Here is a 22,760-nt window from a genome sequence, read left to right on the forward strand (position 1 = left end):
TGATAGGCGTTGCTGAATATTGTTAAGTGTGATGGTTGGTAGTCTGGTATGGATGTAAAAGACTAAACTTTCATAAGAATAACATTGGGAATAGGACTTCTCCAGATTATGTTTTACGGAACAACTGAACGATTTAAGATAACGTATTTGCGCTTGGCCAACACAAACACGGTATAGTATATCGTAAGGGTGTTCTCGAAAACAAGAGGAGATCTAGATTGTGAATGCAATTTGGAGGAAGGTATTCAACTTCAGAATATGAATATTCTGTCATGTGTTGTTATGTGTCGCGGACGACATATGTACCCCTTGTAAGAGTAGAATCGAATGTCGTAGAATGATGTTGAAAATAAGGTTATGACAGTTAAGTCAATTATTCGACAAGTGTTGGTCTTTAATGAGTAGGAAACCTTCTCGATAATGGAGACGTAGTGTCTGTAGAGTATAAAATTTCAGTCGTGGACGACAGTTAAAAAAACGGACTAGACTAAGTGAGTATAGTTATAATTGGCAATGTTGTAGTGAATTCATTTGACAATAGTGTAAACTTATGTATGAATTGGAAAGGAAATCGACGATATTATTTCTGAGAATTAGAATTGTATTATATTACACTTGAGTAGTTGAACTGATGTTAATATATTACTCTGCTAATGACCTTGAAAGCTAAATTATAGGTTCATGAAGTAATGCATAAATATATAAAGACCAGAAATATGATACTAGGGTTAATTGTGATGTGTGAGGGTTAGCTCTAATTGTAACCATTGTGTTAGACGCAAGTAGTATAATAGATCATGATAAATGCTTATCAATTTAGATAGAAATTGAAACATGGTAATATAACTTTTAAGGGTAAGTTGCTCCGACGTCATGAAAGAGTAACATGATCTTAGTGAAAGCAGACAGAAAAGTTATTACTTAATTTTTGGTAAGCTATAAAGTAATTAATTCAGAATAATAAAGAATTGGTGTTAAAAGAAATGTATTATCACTTCAGGAGACTATGTTAGTCGACATAATAAAGGGAATTCTGAAAGTGATAGGAATTATTTGACAGAATTTAACGCACTAGGTTGATTAGTGAATGGTGACATACCAGTAGGCCGATAAATTCAATAAATAAACTGGGTTCAGAGTTGGACTAATAAATATATTGTAGTAAGTCATACACAAATTCTGAAAAGCTGAAGGAAATTTAGATGACACGAGTTACGCTTGGACTATAGATTGAGTGTTAAACAATAAACAATAAAATGATTGGACATGAGATGATTAACCCGGACTGTTAAGGATGTATTTTTGTTGAAATGAGTACGAAACTTAGTAAAATAAATTGAATTTAGTTGACATTTCTTAGAAATTCGAGGGAAATTTACAGTGCAAGGAGTAAAATATGATGACAAATTTATAGATATCATGGTACAAGGTGATATAGTGACAGGGTTTGGACCTTACGCAATGAATGGACTGTGGAATTTGTGAATACTGGTGGTTACTGGAACGAATCTGGTGGAAAACTTCACTGTTCTTGACGGTGTTTTATCGTAGAAATTATTTAACCTTTACATTTTGATGGGAACAATGTTGGTTTTAAATGACAAAAAGTTAGATTTGACTGTTAATCATGGTAAATGAGTCTGTGCAATCTGTCGATTGGAGGTTCTATAATAGTGATTCAACCGATTAAGTAAGCTAGAGTAAATGTGTAATACTGTTTGAACTCGAACTTGAACTAGAAAATAGTGGTTGGGATGTGAATATGTGACTTTCGTGAGTAAATTGATTTGAAAATATGTGATTGAGACCCGTAATCCAAAATGTGTAAGAAAGATTTGAGTTTTGTTAAATCTTTAAAGAAATTATTACATAACTTAGAGACTGAGTGAAATTGTATACGACTCTTCATCTGTAAGTTGAAGGTCTTAGCAGTAAATCGATTGAATTTTCGAATGAAAGAAAAAAAGTTAGTTTATGTGATGAAATTGATAATTGTGATGTTAGGGAATAAATCCCTTGATGGTAACTTTGTACTTGACTTAAAAAACATGAATGGTTATGAGACCCAAATAAATTTCTTCATTTAAACATGACCAGATTTCGAGGACGGAATCTCTTTAAGGAGGATAGATTTGTAATACCCGATTATATGGCCTAGCTGAAATAAATAATTTTTATGAATGTTTTATATAATTTAAATGTGATACTTAAATTATTGGTAATTGATATGAATTAATTATAAGGAGTAAAATAATAAATTATGTGTAAATAATTTATTATGTGGGCGTGTGAATGCGTTCGTGACAATGGTCATAGAAAATATCTGTTTATGTAATTTGATCTCGTTAAGACTGCTTAACGAGGTGCATTATGTTCCAGATCATGGATAAAATACCTGTGTGTTTAACTATAATAAAATGAGGCGGTTGCCTTTGAGATATGGTAATCGTGTCTTGCCTTATATGTTTATTTTATTGGGAAAATGCCACCAAAATGCATTGAACTTTCATCAAAATCCTATTGTATGCATTCAACTTTTAAAAGTTCTATTGTATGCATTCAACTTTATATTTTCTCCTGTTGTATGTATTCAACCTATAATAACATGTTACCTTCTAGGTCACCTTCTAGATATTTACATCTTTAATCCCTCATATTTGTAAACTCTAATTTCATTAGTCCTTTTGTTAAACAAAACATTTATATTTATATTTATATTTATATTTATCTTTATATTTATATTTATATTTATATTTATATTTATATTTATATTTATATTTATATTTATATTTATATTTATATTTATATCTTCATACATTCATCATCTACGGAGTATTATTCATCATCTTCATCTTCATCATCTATTCATCTTCATCCATTAGCTTATAATGGAATATCGATACAATACACTTATACACAGTAACAAACATATATACACCCACAACCCGGTCCCATGTTTTGCACCTTTAAGCCAAATCAGATAAGCTTCAAGTTTTGAATCAAATCATTTCGTTGGTGTCAAGGTGGGATGGCTTGTTAATCTTTGTTGGTGTCTTTAACTCAACATGCTCACAAGAAGAAAGATTAATAGAGGGATGAGTATCAGGGATCAATGGGTTGAAGAGCCTGGTTTGGTTTGACGATTGTTGCAAAATTATGTTATACTCTTTAAACTCAAGTGTTGGATTGTAATCCATGTATTCTGATCAGCGGCAACTAGAGGGATTCATCGGAGGCAAATTGTTTTGCTTTGATCTACACATAGCGCTGTTTCAAGCATTTTAGAGCATACCATGATTTATATTTCTGTATAGGTTTCACTTCTTTGGTATGGGTTTGTTAGTTTGTAGTCCATTAATGTCTTCTTGTATTGGGCTATTTTGTATGGGTCATTTGCTGTACAAATATCCAATCATCTTTTCGATGACTTGGATTATTATTTATATTTAATTTCTATTTTTTTGCTAAAAAAAAACCCACAACCCGGTCCCTTCAACCACGGCCTCCGTTTCTTGTCCAGTTAAGAGAAAACAAAAAAAAAAAAAAAAAAATGTAACGATCCGTCCAAATCCCTTTGGACGAATACATCATTTATTGATTTCACAGTGAGGTACTGACCTCTACATGATACGTTTTGTAGACATTGCATTCTTTTGAAAATGGCATACCATAATTGAATATCATATTCTAAGGTTTTTGACTTTTGATGATTTCTACATATAGACAATCACCGTAATTAATTGTTTACAATACTACATCTGTTAACAATGCAGTCAAAATAAGATACGTGGTGATGATTTTGTGAATGCAACGTTTTCTTGAATACAGCATGTATGACTCCATGCACATAGCTTGTATAACAGATAAGCAAACAGCGAAAGACTTCTAGGAACCTGAGAATAAACATGCTTACTGAAATGTCCCATTCTTATTGATTAAAAACGTTCCATATTAATTGATTTCGTTGCGAGGTTTTGACCTCTATATGAGACGTTTTTTAAAGACTGCATTCATTTTTAAAACAAACCATAACCTTTATTTCATAGATAAAGGTTTTAAAAAGCTTTACGTAGATTATCAATTAATGATAATCTAAAATATCCTGTTTACACACGACCATTACATAATGGTTTACAATACAAATATGTTACAACAAAATAAGTTTCTTGAATGCAGTTTTTACACAATATCATACAAGCATGGACTCTAAATCTCGTCCTTATTTAAGTATGCGACAACGGAAGCTCTTAATAATCATCTGAGAATAAACATGCTTAAAACGTCAACAAAAATGTTGGTGAGTTATAGGTTTAACCTATATATATCAAATCATAATAATAGACCACAAGATTTCACATTTCAATACACATCCCATACATAGAGATAAAAATCATTCATATGGTGAACACCTGGTAACCGACATTAACAAGATGCATATATAAGAATATCCCCATCATTCCGAGACACCCTTCGGATATGATATAAATTTCGAAGTACTAAAGCATTCGGTACTTTGGATGGGGTTTGTTATGCCCAATAGATCTATCTTTAGGATTCGCGTCAATTAGGGTGTCTGTTCCCTAATTCTTAGATTACCAGACTTAATAAAAAGGGGCATATTCGATTTCGATAATTCAACCATAGAATGTAGTTTCACGTACTTGTGTCTATTTTGTAAATCATTTATAAAACCTGCATGTATTCTCATCCCAAAAATATTAGATTTTAAAAGTGGGACTATAACTCACTTTCACAGATTTTTACTTCGTCGGGAAGTAAGACTTGGCCACTGGTTGATTCACGAACCTATAATAATATATACATATATATCAAAGTATGTTCAAAATATATTTACAACACTTTTAGTATATTTTGACGTTTTAAGTTTATTAAGTCAGCTGTCCTCGTTAGTAACCTACAACTAGTTGTCCACAGTTAGATGTACAGAAATAAATCGATAAATATTATCTTGAATCAATCCACGACCCAGTGTATACGTATCTCAGTATTGATCACAACTCAAACTATATATATTTTGGAATCAACCTCAACCCTGTATAGCTAACTCCAACATTCACATATAGAGTGTCTATGGTTGTTCCGAAATATATATAGATGTGTCGACATGATAGGTCGAAACATTGTATACGTGTCTATGGTATCTCAAGATTACATAATATACAATACAAGTTGATTAAGTAATGGTTGGAATAGATTTGTTACCAATTTTCACGTAGCTAAAATGAGAAAAATTATCCAATCTTGTTTTACCCATAACTTCTTCATTTTAAATCCGTTTTGAGTGAATAAAATTGCTATGGTTTCATATTGAACTCTATTTTATGAATCTAAACATAAAATGTATAGGTTTATAGTCGGAAAAATAATTTACAAGTCATTTTTGTAAAGGTAGTCATTTCAGTCGAAAGAACGACGTCTAGATGACCATTTTAGAAAACATACTTCCACTTTGAGTTTAACCATAATTTTTGGATATAGTTTCATGTTCATAATAAAAATCATTTTCTCAGAATAACAACTTTTAAATCAAAGTTTATCATAGTTTTTAATTAACTAACCCAAAACAACCCGCGGTGTTACTACGACGGCGTAAATCCGGTTTTACGGTGTTTTTCGTGTTTCCAGGTTTTAAATCATTAAGTTAGCATATAATATAGATATAGAACATGTGTTTAGTTAATTTTAAAAGTCAAGTTAGAAGGATTAACTTTTGTTTGCGAACAAGTTTAGAATTAACTAAACTATGTTCTAGTGATTACAAGTTTAAACCTTCGAATAAGATAGCTTTATATGTATGAATTGAATGATGTTATGAACATCATTACTACCTTAAGTTCCTTGGATAAACCTACTGGAAAAGAGAAAAATGGATCTAGCTTCAACGGATCCTTGGATGGCTCGAAGTTCTTGAAGCAGAATCATGACACGAAAACAAGTTCAAGTAAGATCATCACTTGAAATAAGATTGTTATAGTTATAGAAATTGAACCAAAGTTTGAATATGATTATTATCTTGTATTAGAATGATAACCTACTGTAATAAATAAAGATTTCTTGAGATTGGATGATCACCTTACAAGATTGGAAGTGAGCTAGCAAACTTGAAAGTATTCTTGATTTTATGTAACTAGAACTTGTAGAATATATGAAGAACACTTAGAACTTGAAGATTGAACTTGAGAGAGATCAATTAGATGAAGAAAATTGAAGAATGAAAGTGTTTGTAGGTGTTTTTGGTCGTTGGTGTATGGATTAGATATAAAGGATATGTAATTTTGTTTTCATGTAAATAAGTCATGAATGATTACTCATAGTTTTGTAATTTTATGAGATATTTCATGCTAGTTGCCAAATGATGGTTCCCACATGTGTTAGGTGACTCACATGGGCTGCTAATAGCTGATCATTGGAGTGTATATACCAATAGTACATACATCTAAAAGCTGTGTATTGTACGAGTACGAATACGGGTGCATACGAGTAGAATTATTGATGAAACTGAACGAGGATGTAATTGTAAGCATTTTTGTTAAGTAGAAGTATTTTGATAAGTGTATTGAATTATTTCAAAAGTGTATAAATACATATTAAAACACTACATGTATATACATTTTAACTGAGTCGTTAAGTCATCGTTAGTCGTTACATGTAAGTGTTGTTTTGAAACCTTTAGGTTAACGATCTTGTTAAATGTTGTTAACCCAATGTTTATAATATCAAATGAGATTTTAAATTATTATATTATCATGATATTATCATGTATGAATATCTCTTAATATGATATATATACATTAAATGTCTTTACAACGATAATCGTTACATATATGTCTCGTTTAAAAATCATTAAGTTAGTAGTCTTGTTTTTACATATGTAGTTCATTGTTAATATACTTAATGATATGTTTACTTATCATAGTATCATGTTAACTATATATATATATATATCCATATATATGTCATCATATAGTTTTTACAAGTTTTAACGTTCGTGAATCACCGGTCAACTTGGGTGGTCAATTGTCTATATGAAACATATTTCAATTAATCAAGTCTTAACAAGTTTGATTGCTTAACATGTTGGAAACATTTAATCATGTAAATATCAATCTCAATTAATATATATAAACATGGAAAAGTTCGGGTCACTACAGTACCTACCCGTTAAATAAATTTCGTCCCGAAATTTTAAGTTGTTGAAGGTGTTGACGAATCTTCTGGAAATAGATGCGGGTATTTCTTCTTCATCTGATCTTCATGCTCCCAGGTGAACTCGGGTCCTCTATGAGCATTCCATCGAACCTTAACAATTGGTATCTTGTTTTGCTTAAGTCTTTTAACCTCACGATCCATTATTTCGACGGGTTCTTCGATGAATTGAAGTTTTTCGTTGATTTGGATTTCATCTAATGGAATAGTGAGATCTTCTTTAGCAAAACATTTCTTCAACTTCGAGACGTGGAAAGTGTTATGTACAGCCGCGAGTTGTTGAGGTAACTCAAGTCGGTAAGCTACTGGTCCGACACGATCAATAATCTTGAATGGTCCAATATACCTTGGATTTAATTTCCCTCGTTTACCAAATCGAACAACGCCTTTCCAAGGTGCAACTTTAAGCATGACCATCTCTCCAATTTCAAATTCTATATCTTTTCTTTTAATGTCAGCGTAGCTCTTTTGTCGACTTTGGGCGGTTTTCAACCGTTGTTGAATTTGGATGATCTTCTCGGTAGTTTCTTGTATAATCGCCGGACCCGTAATCTGTCTATCCCCCACTTCACTCCAACAAATCGGAGACCTGGACTTTCTACCATAAAGTGCTTCAAACGGCGCCATCTCAATGCTTGAATGGTAGCTGTTGTTGTAGGAAAATTCTGCTAACGGTAGATGTCGATCCCAACTATTTCCGAAATCAATAACACATGCTCGTAGCATGTCTTCAAGAGTTTGTATCGTTCTTTCGCTCTGCCCATTAGTTTGTGGATGATAGGCAGTACTCATGTCTAGACGAGTTCCTAATGCTTGCTGTAATGTCTGCCAGAATCTTGAAATAAATCTGCCATCCCTATCAGAGATAATAGAGATTGGTATTCCATGTCTGGAGACGACATCCTTCAAATACAGTCGTGCTAACTTCTCCATCTTGTCATCTTCTCTTATTGGCAGGAATTGTGCTGATTTGGTGAGACGATCAACTATTACCCAAATAGTATCAAAACCACTTGCAGTCCTTGGCAATTTAGTGATCAAATCCATGGTAATGTTTTCCCATTTCCATTCCGGGATTTCGGGTTGTTGAAGTAGACCTAATGGTTTCTGATGCTCAGCTTTGACCTTAGAACACGTCAAACATTCTCCTACGTATTTAGCAACATCGGCTTTCATACCCGGCCACCAAAAATGTTTCTTGAGATCCTTGTACATCTTCCCCGTTCCAGGATGTATTGAGTATCTGGTTTTATGAGCTTCTCTTAGTACCATTTCTCTCATATCTCCAAATTTTGGTACCCAAATTCTTTCAGCCCTATACCGGGTTCCATCTTCCCGAATATTAAGATGCTTCTCCGATCCTTTGGGTATTTCATCCTTTAAATTTCCCTTTTTTAAAACTTCTTGTTGCGCCTCCTTTATTTGAGTAGTAAGGTTATTATGAATCATTATATTCATAGATTTTACTCGAATGGGTTCTCTGTCCTTCCTGCTCAAGGCATCGGCTACCACATTTGCCTTCCCCGGGTGGTAACGAATCTCAAAGTCGTAATCATTCAATAATTCAATCCACCTACGCTGCCTCATATTCAGTTGTTTCTGATTAAATATGTGTTGAAGACTTTTGTGGTCGGTATATATAATACTTTTGACCCCATATAAGTAGTGCCTCCAAGTCTTTAATGCAAAAACAACCGCGCCTAATTCCAAATCATGCGTCGTATAATTTTGTTCGTAAATCTTCAATTGTCTAGACGCATAAGCAATCACCTTCGTTCGTTGCATTAATACACAACCGAGACCTTGCTTTGATGCTTCACAATAAATCACAAAATCATCATTCCCTTCAGGCAATGACAATATAGGTGCAGTAGTTAGCTTTTTCTTCAATAACTGAAACGCTTTCTGTTGTTCATCATTCCATTCAAATTTCTTCCCTTTATGCGTTAATGCAGTCAAGGGTTTTGCTATTCTGGAAAAGTCTTGGATGAACCTTCTGTAGTAACCAGCTAGTCCTAAAAACTGGCGTATGTGTTTCGGAGTTTTCGGGGTTTCCCATTTTTCAACAGTTTCTATCTTTGCCGGATCCACCTTAATACCTTCGTTGTTCACTATGTGACCGAGGAATTGAACTTCTTCCAACCAAAATGCACACTTTGAAAACTTAGCGTACAATTCTTCCTTCCTCAATACTTCTAACACCTTTCTCAAATGTTCACCGTGTTCTTGGTGATTCTTTGAGTAAATAAGTATGTCATCAATGAAAACAATGACAAACTTGTCAAGGTATGGTCAACACACTCGGGTCATAAGGTCCATGAACACAGCTGGTGCATTAGTTAAACCAAACGGCATGACCATAAACTCGTAATGACCGTAACGTGTTCTGAAAGCAGTCTTTGGAATATCATCTTCTTTCACCCGCATTTGATGATACCCGGAACGTAAGTCAATCTTTGAATAAACAGACGAGCCTTGTAGTTGATCAAATAAGTCGTCGATTCTCGGTAGTGGGTAGCGGTTCTTGATTGTAAGTTTGTTCAACTCTCGGTAGTCGATACACAACCTGAATGTACCATCTTTCTTATTGACAAACAAAATAGGAGCTCCCCACGGTGATGTGCTTGGTCGAATGAAACCACACTCTAAAAGTTCTTGTAATTAGCTTTGCAGTTCTTTCATCTCGCTGGGTGCGAGTCTGTATGGAGCACGAGCTATTGGTGCAGCTCCTGGTACAAGATCTATTTGAAATTCAACGGATCGATGTGGGGGTAATCCCGGTAATTCTTTCGGAAATACATCGGGAAATTCTTTTGCAATGGGAACATCATTGATGCTCTTTTTTCCAGTTTGTACTTTCTCGACGTGTGCTAGAACAGCATAGCAACCTTTTCTTATTAGTTTTTGTGTCTTCAAATTACTAATAAGATGTAGCTTCGTGTTGCACTTTTCTCCGTACACCATTAAGGGTTTTCCTTTTTCTCGTATAATGCGAATTGCATTTTTGTAACAAACGATCTCTGCTTTCACTTCTTTCAACCATTCCATACCGATTATCACATCAAAACTCCCTAACTCTACTGGTATTAAATCAATCTTAAATGTTTCGCTAACCAGTTTAATTTCTCGATTCTGACATATATTATCTGCTGAAATTAATTTACCATTTACTAATTCGAGTAAAAATTTACTATCCAAAGGCGTCAATGGACAACTTAATTTAGCACAAAAATCTCTACTCATATAGCTTCTATCCGCACCCGAATCAAATAAAACGTAAGCAGATTTATTGTCAATAAGAAACGTACCCGTAACAAGCTCCGGGTCTTCCGGTGCCTCTGCCGCATTAATATTGAAAACTCTTCCGCGGCCTTGTCCATTCGTGTTCTCCTGGTTCGGGCAATTTCTAATAATGTGGCCCGGTTTTCCACATTTATAACAAACTACATTGGCATAACTTGCTCCGACACTACTTGCTCTGCCATTACTCGTTCCGACACCATTTGTTCCTTTCGTTCTATTAACCCATGGTCCGTAGACCTCACACTTCGCTGCACTATGACCATTTCCTTTACACTTGTTGCAAAATTTGGTGCAGAACCCCGAGTGATACTTTTCACACCTTTGGCATAGCTGCTTCTGATTGTTGTTGTTGTTGCGGTTATTATTGTTGTTGGGATGATTGTTGTAGTTGCTGTTGTTGTTGTTGTTGTTGGGCCGTTTGTTGTAGTTGCGATTGATGTTGCGATTGTTGGGATAATTGTTGCGATTATTGTTGTAATTGTTGTTGTTGTTGTATTGGTGATTCTTATCACCGTTTTCCTCCCACTTTCTTTTGACTTGCTTCACATTGGCCTCTTCAGCAGTCTGTTCTTTAATTCTTTCTTCAATCTGGTTCACTAGTTTGTGAGCCATTCTACATGCCTGTTGTATGGAGGCGGGCTCGTGTGAACTTATATCTTCTTGGATTCTTTCCGGTAATCCTTTTACAAACGCGTCGATCTTCTCTTCCTCATCTTCGAATGCTCCCGGACATAATAGGCACAATTCTGTGAATCGTCTTTCGTACGTGGTAATATCAAATCCTTGGGTTCGTAACCCTCTAAGTTCTGTCTTGAGCTTATTGACCTCGGTTCTGGGACGGTACTTCTCGTTCATCAAGTGCTTGAATGCTGACCACGATAGTGCGTACGCATCGTCTTGTCCCACTTGCTCTAGATAGGTATTCCACCATGTTAACGCAGAACCTGTGAAGGTATGCGTAGCGTACTTCACTTTGTCCTCTTCAGTGCACTTACTTATGGCAAACACCGATTCGACCTTCTCGGTCCACCGTTTCAATCCGATCGGTCCTTCGATTCCATCAAATTCTAAAGGTTTGCAGGCAGTGAATTCTTTGTAGGTGCATCCTACACGATTTCCTGTACTGCTAGATCCAAGGTTATTGTTGGTATGTAGCGCAGCCTGTACTGCGGCTATGTTTGAAGCTAGAAAAGTACGGAATTTCTCTTCATTCATATTCACGGTGTGTCGAGTAGTCGGTGCCATTTCCTTCAAAATAGTCAAATGGAACAAGTTAATCGTACAGAATATTAAGAGTAGTTAATAGTATTTCGTAGCATAATATGAACTCATTTATAAAAGCTTTTTCTTCATATTAGCGTTTTATAAGTTTAAATTCGGGTAGTACCTACCCGTTAAGTTCATACTTAGTAGCTACTATACAATTCAACTACTACAATTCTATATGAAAAACTGATTATAATAATATTTCGCGTTCAAACTTTTACACAATATTTTACAAACTTACAATACCGCTTATTTTACATATAGCATGAAATATAGCACACAATAAATTTGATACAAGATGGTTGTGAAGATAATTCTAACTAGTACACAAGTCATTCAGCAAAGGCAATAAAGACACGTAATTCATACGTCCAGAAACAAGTCATGCATTCTGGTTTTACTAGGACTACTTCCCATCCTTGGTCTTGTGGAACATAACTGTTATGGCCGTTGATAAGACAGCGTGTTGTAACGTTGTCAAAGGGACGAGGGTTACGTAATGTCCAACAGTCCCGTAACAATCTAAAAACCTCATTTCTTACCCCAATTACCGACTCCGTCACTTGTGGGAACGTTTTGTTTAATAGTTGTAGCCCGATGTTCTTGTTCTCACTTTGGTGAGAAGCGAACATTACTAATCCGTAAGCATAACATGATTCTTTATGTTGCATGTTAGCCGCTTTTTCTAAATCACGAAGTCCAATATTCGGATATATTGAATCAAAATAATTTCTTAACCCATTGCGTAAAATAGCATTTGGGTTCCCCGCAATATATGCGTCAAAGTAAACACATCGTAACTTATGGATTTCCCAATGTGATATCCCCCATCTTTCGAACGAAAGCCTTTTATAAACCAAGGCATTCTTGGAACGTTCTTCGAATGTCTTACAAACTGATCTCGCCTTAAATAGTTGTGCCGAAGAATTCTGACTGACTCTAGACAAGATTTCATCAATCATGTCTCCGGGTAGGTCTCTTAAAATATTGGGTTGTCTATCCATTTTGTGTTTTTATACTGTAAAATAGACAAGAGTTAGATTCATAAAAAAATACTTATTAATACAAGCAATTTTTACATATATCATAAAGCGTAAGCACACTATATTACATATATTACACCACACGAATACAACTATCTTATTCTGACTCGCTTGTTTCTTCTTCTTCAGTTTTGGTTCGTTTTGCCAAGTTTCTAGGGATATATGATGTTCCCCTAATACGAGCCGTCATTTTTCACATTGATTTAGAAAAACCTGGTGGTTTAGAGGTTCCCGGGTCATTGTTACAACTTAAGGACTTCGGGGGTTGACGATACATATAAAGTTCATCGGGGTTGGAATTAGATTTCTCTATTTTTATGCCCTTTCCCTTATTATTTTCTTTTGCCTTTTTAAATTCAGTTGGGGTAATTTCTATAACATCATCGGAATTCTCGTCGGAATCCGATTCATCGGAGAATTGGTAATCCTCCCAATATTTTGCTTCCTTGGCGGAAACACCATTGACCATAATTAACCTTGGTCGGTTGGTTGAGGATTTTCTTTTACTTAACCGTTTTATTATTTTCCCCACCGGTTCTATTTCTTCATCCGGTTCCGATTCTTCTTCCGGTTCCAATTCTTCTTCCGGTTCCGACTCTTCTTCCGGTTCCTCTTCGGGAACTTGTGAATCAGTCCACGAATCATTCCAATTTACATTTGACTCTTCATTATTATTAGGTGAGTCAATGGGACTTGTTCTAGAGGTATACATCTATCACATAATATCAAACGCGTTAAGAGATTAATATATCACATAATATTCACATGTTAAAAATATATAGTTTCCAACAAAATTTGTTAAGCAATCATTTTTCAAGTAAACACAGTCGAAGTCCAGACTCACTAATGCATCCTAACAAACTCGATAAGACACACTAATGCAAAATTCTGGTTCTCTAAGACCAACGCTCGGATACCAACTGAAATGTCCCGTTCTTATTGATTAAAAACGTTCCATATTAATTGATTTCGTTGCGAGGTTTTGACCTCTATATGAGACGTTTTTCAAAGACTGCATTCATTTTTTAAACAAACTATAACTTTTATTTCATAGATAAAGGTTTTAAAAAGCTTTACGTAGATTATCAAATAATGATAATCTAAAATATCCTGTTTACACACGACCATTACATAATGGTTTACAATACAAATATGTTACAACAAAATAAGTTTCTTGAATGCAGTTTTTACACAATATCATACAAGCATGGACTCCAAATCTCGTCCTTATTTAAGTATGCGACAGCGGAAGCTCTTAATAATCACCTGAAAATAAACATGCTTAAAACGTCAACAAAAATGTTGGTGAGTTATAGGTTTAACCTATATATATCAAATCGTAACAATAGACCACAAGATTTCATATTTCAATACACATCCCATACATAGAGATAAAAATCATTCATATGGTGAACACCTGGTAACCGACATTAACAAGATGCATATATAAGAATATCCCCATCATTCCGGGACACCCTTCGGATATGATATAAATTTCGAAGTACTAAAGCATCCGGTACTTTGGATGGGGTTTGTTAGGCCCAATAGATCTATCTTTAGGATTCGCGTCAATTAGGGTGTCTGTTCCCTAATTCTTAGATTACCAGACTTAATAAAAAGGGGCATATTCGATTTCGATAATTCAACCATAGAATGTAGTTTCACGTACTTGTGTCTATTTTGTAAATCATTTATAAAACCTGCATGTATTCTCATCCCAAAAATATTAAATTTTAAAAGTTGGACTATAACTCACTTTTACAGATTTTTACTTCGTCGGGAAGTAAGACTTGGCCACTGGTTGATTCACGAACCTATAACAATATATACATATATATCAAAGTATGTTCAAAATATATTTATAACACTTTTAGTATATTTTGATGTTTTAAGTTTATTAAGTCAGTTGTCCTCGTTAGTAACCTACAACTAGTTGTCCACAGTTAGATGTACAGAAATAAATCGATAAATATTATCTTGAATCAATCCATGACCCAGTGTATACGTATCTCAGTATTGATCACAACTCAAACTATATATATTTTGGAATCAACCTCAACCCTGTATAGCTAACTCCAACATTCACATATAGAGTGTCTATGGTTGTTCCGAAATATATATAGATGTGTCGACATGATAGGTCGAAACATTGTATACGTGTCTATGGTATCTCAAGATTACATAATATACAATACAAGTTGATTAAGTTATGGTTGGAATAGATTTGTTACCAATTTTCACGTAGCTAAAATGAGAAAAATTATCCAATCTTGTTTTACCCATAACTTCTTCATTTTAAATCCGTTTTGAGTGAATAAAATTGCTATGGTTTCATATTGAACTCTATTTTATGAATCTAAATAGAAAAAGTATAGGTTTATAGTCATAAAAATAAGTTACAAGTCGTTTTTGTAAAGGTAGTCATTTCAGTCGAAAGAACGACGTCTAGATGACCATTTTAGAAAACATACTTCCACTTTGAGTTTAACCATAATTTTTGGATATAGTTTCATGTTCATAATAAAAATCATTTTCTCAGAATAACAACTTTTAAATCAAAGTTTATCATAGTTTTTAATTAACTAACCCAAAACAGCCCGCGGTGTTACTACGAAGGCGTAAATCCGATTTTACGGTGTTTTTCGTGTTTCCAGGTTTTAAATCATTAAGTTAGCATATAATATAGATATATAATATGTGTTTAGTTGATTTTAAAAGTCAAGTTAGAAGGATTAACTTTTGTTTGCGAACAAGTTTAGAATTAACTAAACTATGTTCTAGTGATTACAAGTTTAAACCTTCGAATAAGATAGCTTTATATGTATGAATCGAATGATGTTATGAACATCATTACTACCTTAAGTTCCTTGGATAAACCTACTGGAAAAGAGAAAAATGGATCTAGCTTCAACGGATCCTTGGATGGCTCGAAGTTCTTGAAGCAGAATCATGACACGAAAACAAGTTCAAGTAAGATCATCACTTGAAATAAGATTGTTATAGTTATAGAAATTGAACCAAAGTTTGAATATGATTATTACCTTGTATTAGAATGATAACCTACTGTAAGAAACAAAGATTTCTTGAGGTTGGATGATCACCTTACAAGATTGGAAGTGAGCTAGCAAACTTGAAAGTATTCTTGATTTTATGTAACTAGAACTTGTAGAATATATGAAGAACACTTAGAACTTGAAGATAGAACTTGAGAGAGATCAATTAGATGAAGAAAATTGAAGAATGAAAGTGTTTGTAGGTGTTTTTGGTCGTTGGTGTATGGATTAGATATAAAGGATATGTAATTTTGTTTTCATGTAAATAAGTCATGAATGATTACTCATATTTTTGTAATTTTATGAGATATTTCATGCTAGTTGCCAAATGATGGTTCCCACATGTGTTAGGTAACTCACATGGGCTGATAATAGCTGATCATTGGAGTGTATATACCAATAGTACATACATCTAAAAGCTGTGTATTGTACGAGTACGAATACGGGTGCATACGAGTAGAATTGTTGATGAAACTGAACGAGGATGTAATTGTAAGCATTTTTGTTAAGTAGAAGTATTTTGATAAGTGTATTGAATTATTTCAAAAGTGTATAAATACATATTAAAACACTACATGTATATACATTTTAACTGAGTCGTTAAGTCATCGTTAGTCGTTACATGTAAGTGTTGTTTTGAAACCTTTAGGTTAACGATCTTGTTAAATGTTGTTAACCCAATGTTTATAATATCAAATGAGATTTTAAATTATTATATTATCATGATATTATCATGTATGAATATCTCTTAATATGATATATATATATATACATTAAATGTCTTTACAACGATAATCGTTACATATATGTCTCGTTTAAAAATCATTAAGTTAGTAGTCTTGTTTTTACATATGTAGTTCATTGGTAATATACTTAATGATATGTTTACTTATCATAGTATCATGTTAACTATATATATATCCATATATATGTCATCATATAGTTTTTACAAGTTTTAACGTTCGTGAATCACCGGTCAACTTGGGTGGTCAATTGTCTATATGAAACATATTTCAATTAATCAAGTCTTAACAAGTTTGATTGCTTAACATGTTGGAAACATTTAATCATGTAAATATCAATCTCAATTAATATATATAAACATGGAAAAGTTCAGGTCACTACACTTACAAGTGTCAACACAAAGGTTGGTGAGTTCATAGTTTTAATATTTCGCATAATCTATATATAAAGGTGGATCACAAGATTTCAGTTGTTTCATCCAGAAATGTTTATCAAAATATTCTACAAGACTGAGCACCCTAGTAACTAAACTTTAACGTATATATAATAAGTACCCCTGTTTTAACATACATGCAACCAACATGTACAATACACCCAAACCTACGTGTACTAACCTCAAATAGCATACGTCTATTTTATAGTTCAGGCTAGGGTTTCTATACCTGGAACAGACGGGGATGTCAAGCCCTATGGATCCATATACAACTATTCGTGCCTACCAGTTCTTATAACCGGCAGCTACTAGTTACCAAAGCTAAGGGATTTTCAGTTCAAACTCGGTGTAGAATTTAGTATGTACTTGTGTCCATTGTTTTTAAAATAAAGTGCATGTATTCTAAGCCCAAAAATATAGATTGCAAAAGCAATTAAAAAGGGAGCAAATGAAACTCACTTTAGCAGCACATAAATTCATTCATCGAAATGTGACCGAAACTCGGAATGCGAAATAACCGTAGATCTCAACCTAGAGAACATACGTTGGTCAATACATGTCTAACAAGCTAGGTTGGGTCATAGTGTATCACAATCCTAATGCTCGAGACCGACATGCAGAAGTTAACAAAAGTCATCTCAAAAGTCAACCTGACCCAATATGATCTTTAAATCTATATATGTTTATTAACATAGTATAAGTCTTGATAATTGAACAAATTTATAGTTTATCAAACTCAAAATATTATTTATTTTAGGAGCTATATTATACTTGAATTATCATGGAAATCGAACATGATTTTCATATAGTTTTCCAATACTTGAAAATCATATTATAGTGTTTATAAAGCTTTAAAACATGATAAGACAGTCAACTTTGACAATTGTTCAATAAGACGAGACGTGTCTTATATAGAAATTCATTTACTCGATTAGTAATATTTGAAAATCTAATTTATCAATCTTATAAACAAGTTGTTTAAATATCAATTGCAGATTCAAAAGCAATTTCAATTAATGTTAATTATAATTCAGTTGTCCATAACTTTTAATCCGCTTCTCGAAAACACACGATTTCTAAATGAAAAGTTATTAATTTTTCGACAGCTTTCCAACGACATACATATCATATACCTTACATCAATAACATATGTATCAAATTCGTGATTCATCATAAACTATCTAACGATAAAATTAAAGTATACAAGTATGCATAAACATATATACTCGAGCACTAGACAGGGATACACTATTAATATATAAAAGATAAGATATGAGTGCTCACGTATCAATATTGAGATTCAATATTGCAGGAAAGTACGTAGACGTGACGGAGATGATAAACACTAGATTGACCTCATGAGCTATACTCTGAACCATACCCATAACCTCCATTGCTATAACCCATAATTTCCTTAGCTCTAACCCGTTTGAAAACTCGTTTTGAAAGCACTCGATCAAAACCTCGTCGCAGTATTTTATGTAATAATAATAATAATTCTAATACTAATAATAATAAGATTAATAATAATATTAATCTTAATAATAATATAAATAATAATATAATTAATAATAATATAAATAATAGAGGTAGTAATATATCGGTGGATGTGTATGTGTGTGTTACAAACCGAAATCGATTGAATTTATAGGACTTGACATGCCCCAGCCTTCCATGCGATTGCATGGTTTTTGGTCGCATGGCCCTTTATTCCAGCTATCATCCACTCAATTAGGGGCTGCCGACATCCATTTATTATTATATATAAATTATTAATTAATTTATATAATTATATATATTATATTATATTCTCGTGTCTAGTTTATTTGCATTCTTAGTTCCGATGACTCGTACATTTACGTTCGACTTATGTCCTGGTTCCGGTTTCTCGAACGCATTTTCGTACGCTTAGAAAACTAACACGTTACGTTATGAGACATGTACCTTTATTAATAATTCGACCCAATCATCGATAGACTATATTACTCAATGTATAATCTTTACATTTAAGTGTTGTGGTCATTTGCTTCTATAAATCAAGATCTTGATATTCATTAACGTGATAATATTAATTAAAATCCAAAACGTTTTTGTATCCAATTAAAATCATATATATATATTTTAAAAATAAAAATTGTACATTTATATATAGTTGAAATATTTATAATATTTAGTTTTTCAAAAACAATTATATTTCAAAATATAAATTAGAGCATTTACGTAATAGAAAATATTATATCATATAATGTTTTCAATTTGATAGATATAGTTTATTTATGTACTAGCGTTTTAAATATCCATCGCATCACTAAGCGAGTGTTACTATCATGTACATAACTAATTTGAAAACATATAAATTTAATGAACACGTTTTAAATACACGTTGCAAGTTCTTTATATATTTAGTTCTAACAATTATCATTTCGACTTATCGTATGTTCAAATTCATTCTTTAAAAGATTTCATCTATGTCATAAAACGTTTTCAATATTATCTTATCAAAAGATACGAGGCAATCATTGTGTTGAAAGTTAATCTCTACAAACCTTTGTCCAGTTATCGTTAATTGACCTATTTGTTCTTACTTGTAAATCACTTTACCATTTTTCCGAATATTGTTAAAATGGAAAGATTTTTCAAATCAAAGTGGACCTCTCAACAAAGACTTGTAAACATAACACAATGTAACTTGATAATTCAATCATTTGATATTATCTTATAATTTCGTCGTCAAATACGATCATGTAAAGTATTATACCTAATACTTTGTTAATGTTTTCAAGTTATAATTAATATATATATATATATACATATATATATATATATATATATATATATATATATATATATATATATATATATATATATATATATATATATATATCCAATTATAATGGTTCGTCATGGTTTGGTCAAGATTAAACGAATGTATGACCATAGTTTAAAATTTTTTAGATTCAACATTACAGACATTGCTTATCGTTTTGGAAACATATAAAGATTAAAGTTTAAATTTGGTCGAAAATTTCCGGGTTGTCACAGTACCTACCCGTTAAAGAAATTTCATCCCCGAAATTTGATTGGAATGGTCATGGCTGACAATAGGTATGTTTTCATGAAGTATACGAGCTGAAAATTAGAGTTTTATCATTATTGAGTAATATAGATAAAATAATTTGATTTTGTGAAGAGTACGAGTGAAGTTATCACAAAAGAGTGAAATGAATAAATGTAGATTCGTCATATCTTTTGACGTAGATAGGATTGATTTCTGGAGTTCAAGGGATTTAGAGAAAATCTTCGTAATAAGATTTGATTCTTTGGTAATTAAGGAAATTAGTATCTTCTTTGATTAAATGCTATAACCTGCCTCGATTGTCATGTCTGATATTTCGCTATAAATTGACCTCTTCCGTTTCATTTATTTTCACCATTCTTATAATCTTCTTCATTATTTCATACATCCCGATAGATTGTAAAACGCTAAATCCGGTCCTGATTCTTGACATTTTCCTGGCTATAGTATCCTTCATTCTTCTTTTTCATCTGCCACCAAAGGAAGTTATTTTCTTCTACTATTACCTTGGGGTTATAATGTTTTTAATTCTCCCGTGTCTTTACGTTGCAATACATATTGATATACACGGTCTGTAATTTATTTGTTGTTGTCAAGCTTTATATTTTCCCTTATATTTAGAGCTCCATGCTTTTGTTTCTTCTTCCCGACTTCAAGTCAAGCGAATAATGGTCCAGAATTCGTAGGTATGGAGTTTCGAATGATCATAGTATACAAAGTAGAATGGAAAGGTAATAGCACGATTTGATTTGTCAAATTACCAGAATATCCAGAAAAGACCGAATCATCAAGAAAAATATTTTCTTGATAGTTTAGAGGTTAAATAGAATGAAAGAGTTATGTAACATGGTTCATGATGATGGTATGATCTGTGAACCTTTATCACGTTCCATTAGAAACTCAGCATGACTTACTGTAATATAATCACGTTGATCAAGTGTCATTATATTATTCTAACTCATGCTTCAGTTCCCAACACTACTTCAATAACATTCATATTTTAAACTTGAAGGTTTACAGAATATAGAAACTAAACAGTTTCTATATGATGTAACGCTGATAGCACGAAGAGATTAATGATTTCAGATAAGAATAGTTATGAAAATATCTTCAAAAATATCGAGGATATTTATAATGAAAGGTACGATGATATCTTAGAATTTTTAATATCGAAAGGTGATGAAGAAGATTTATCCGCAAAGGTTTAGAGTCAGGAGCAAGGTATTCGTTAATGACTTCAGCAGACACTGAATCATTTGGATTCTTTGAAGGCAGGTTTAGTCTTTGTGATTCATCCACAGCCTCCTTCATGGTTTGTTCAATCCATTTTCCAGTTCCAAACCTTCTTTTTTTTCTGAGCTTTGCCAACACACTATTCTTTATCATCAAACTTTTTACTGTTAAGATCGTTTACAGTTTTTGCTGCTTCATCATCATTTTTCAAAATTTCGAGAACTAGTTCGCAGTTTATGGTGTTTTTTAGAAGATTCACATTCAAAGTATGTAAGTATTGGAGATAGATGTTATATGTATATATATAACTGTTGGCGTAGAATTGCTGCGAAATTCGAGAATAATGATTCAAGCTTTTTGGTATGACAACTATCATTACAAGATGCAGATGAGTACATGATAGGGTTTCAATGAATAAATATAGTGATTTTTCGGAAAGTTAAAGATCAATGATGTTGCTGGTAAGTTCACTGCTAATATGGTGAAATATAAATGGTTCCCTGGTAACTATGACGAAGGGCAAACTTATATATCAAGGTTATAATGAGGCTTATTCGAATAAAAAATCGAAGTTGATTTGCTGGAGGTGTGACAAAACTGGCTACTTTGAAAAGGAATTGCAAAGTTATTTTCGATAATAATAATGTCAAAGGATCTAGCACAGTTTTGAATTCAAAGTATTGTTTTGTAAGATGTGAAAATTTAATAGTGATATCTTCTGTTAAATCTTGACTCGGATTCTGATCTGTCAAAAATCAGAACGTATAATCGAATTTGTATGAAAATGGTTGTTATGATTCTTATGGAAGAATGTATATCGCTGTGAATGTAGTGAGTATAGTTAGTGATTCTTGAATCAAAATTGAAGAATGTACAGTGTAACATATTAATTGTGAGCTTATATATTTCCCGGGTATTACCTACCCGTTAAAAATTTCACAAGTAATATTTGGTACAGAAGAATTTTACTACAGTCTTTATGAAAATATATATGTATATTTTCTTCGGATGTAATATGAATGTAATGAGTTAATATCATATTAAGCTCATTTGTTTTTCGGCTGGATTAGAAATGAATAATCTTTAAAACATTAAAGATTTCATAATCTTCGCGGAGTATTTCACTAATGTAATCAATACTTCATTATTCAGTTTTATTGATATTTCCTCAGTGAATCATGTTGGTGTTCATGGAACTCTTGCTAACTTTACAAGGTACAAATGATGTTTTTTAGAAAGTTTCGAGTACATCGAAAATGAAAGTGTAAAATCAAACGTGTAATTGAATAATACACTTAGTTTATTATGAAAAGGAATTCATTGAATTTGAAACAAAGACTGTAGTTAACGATGGTTATGTCATTAATGTAGGATGTACATCA

This window comes from Rutidosis leptorrhynchoides, chromosome 11 (genome assembly GCF_046630445.1).
Source record: "Rutidosis leptorrhynchoides isolate AG116_Rl617_1_P2 chromosome 11, CSIRO_AGI_Rlap_v1, whole genome shotgun sequence".
Classification (NCBI taxonomy): domain Eukaryota; kingdom Viridiplantae; phylum Streptophyta; class Magnoliopsida; order Asterales; family Asteraceae; genus Rutidosis; species Rutidosis leptorrhynchoides.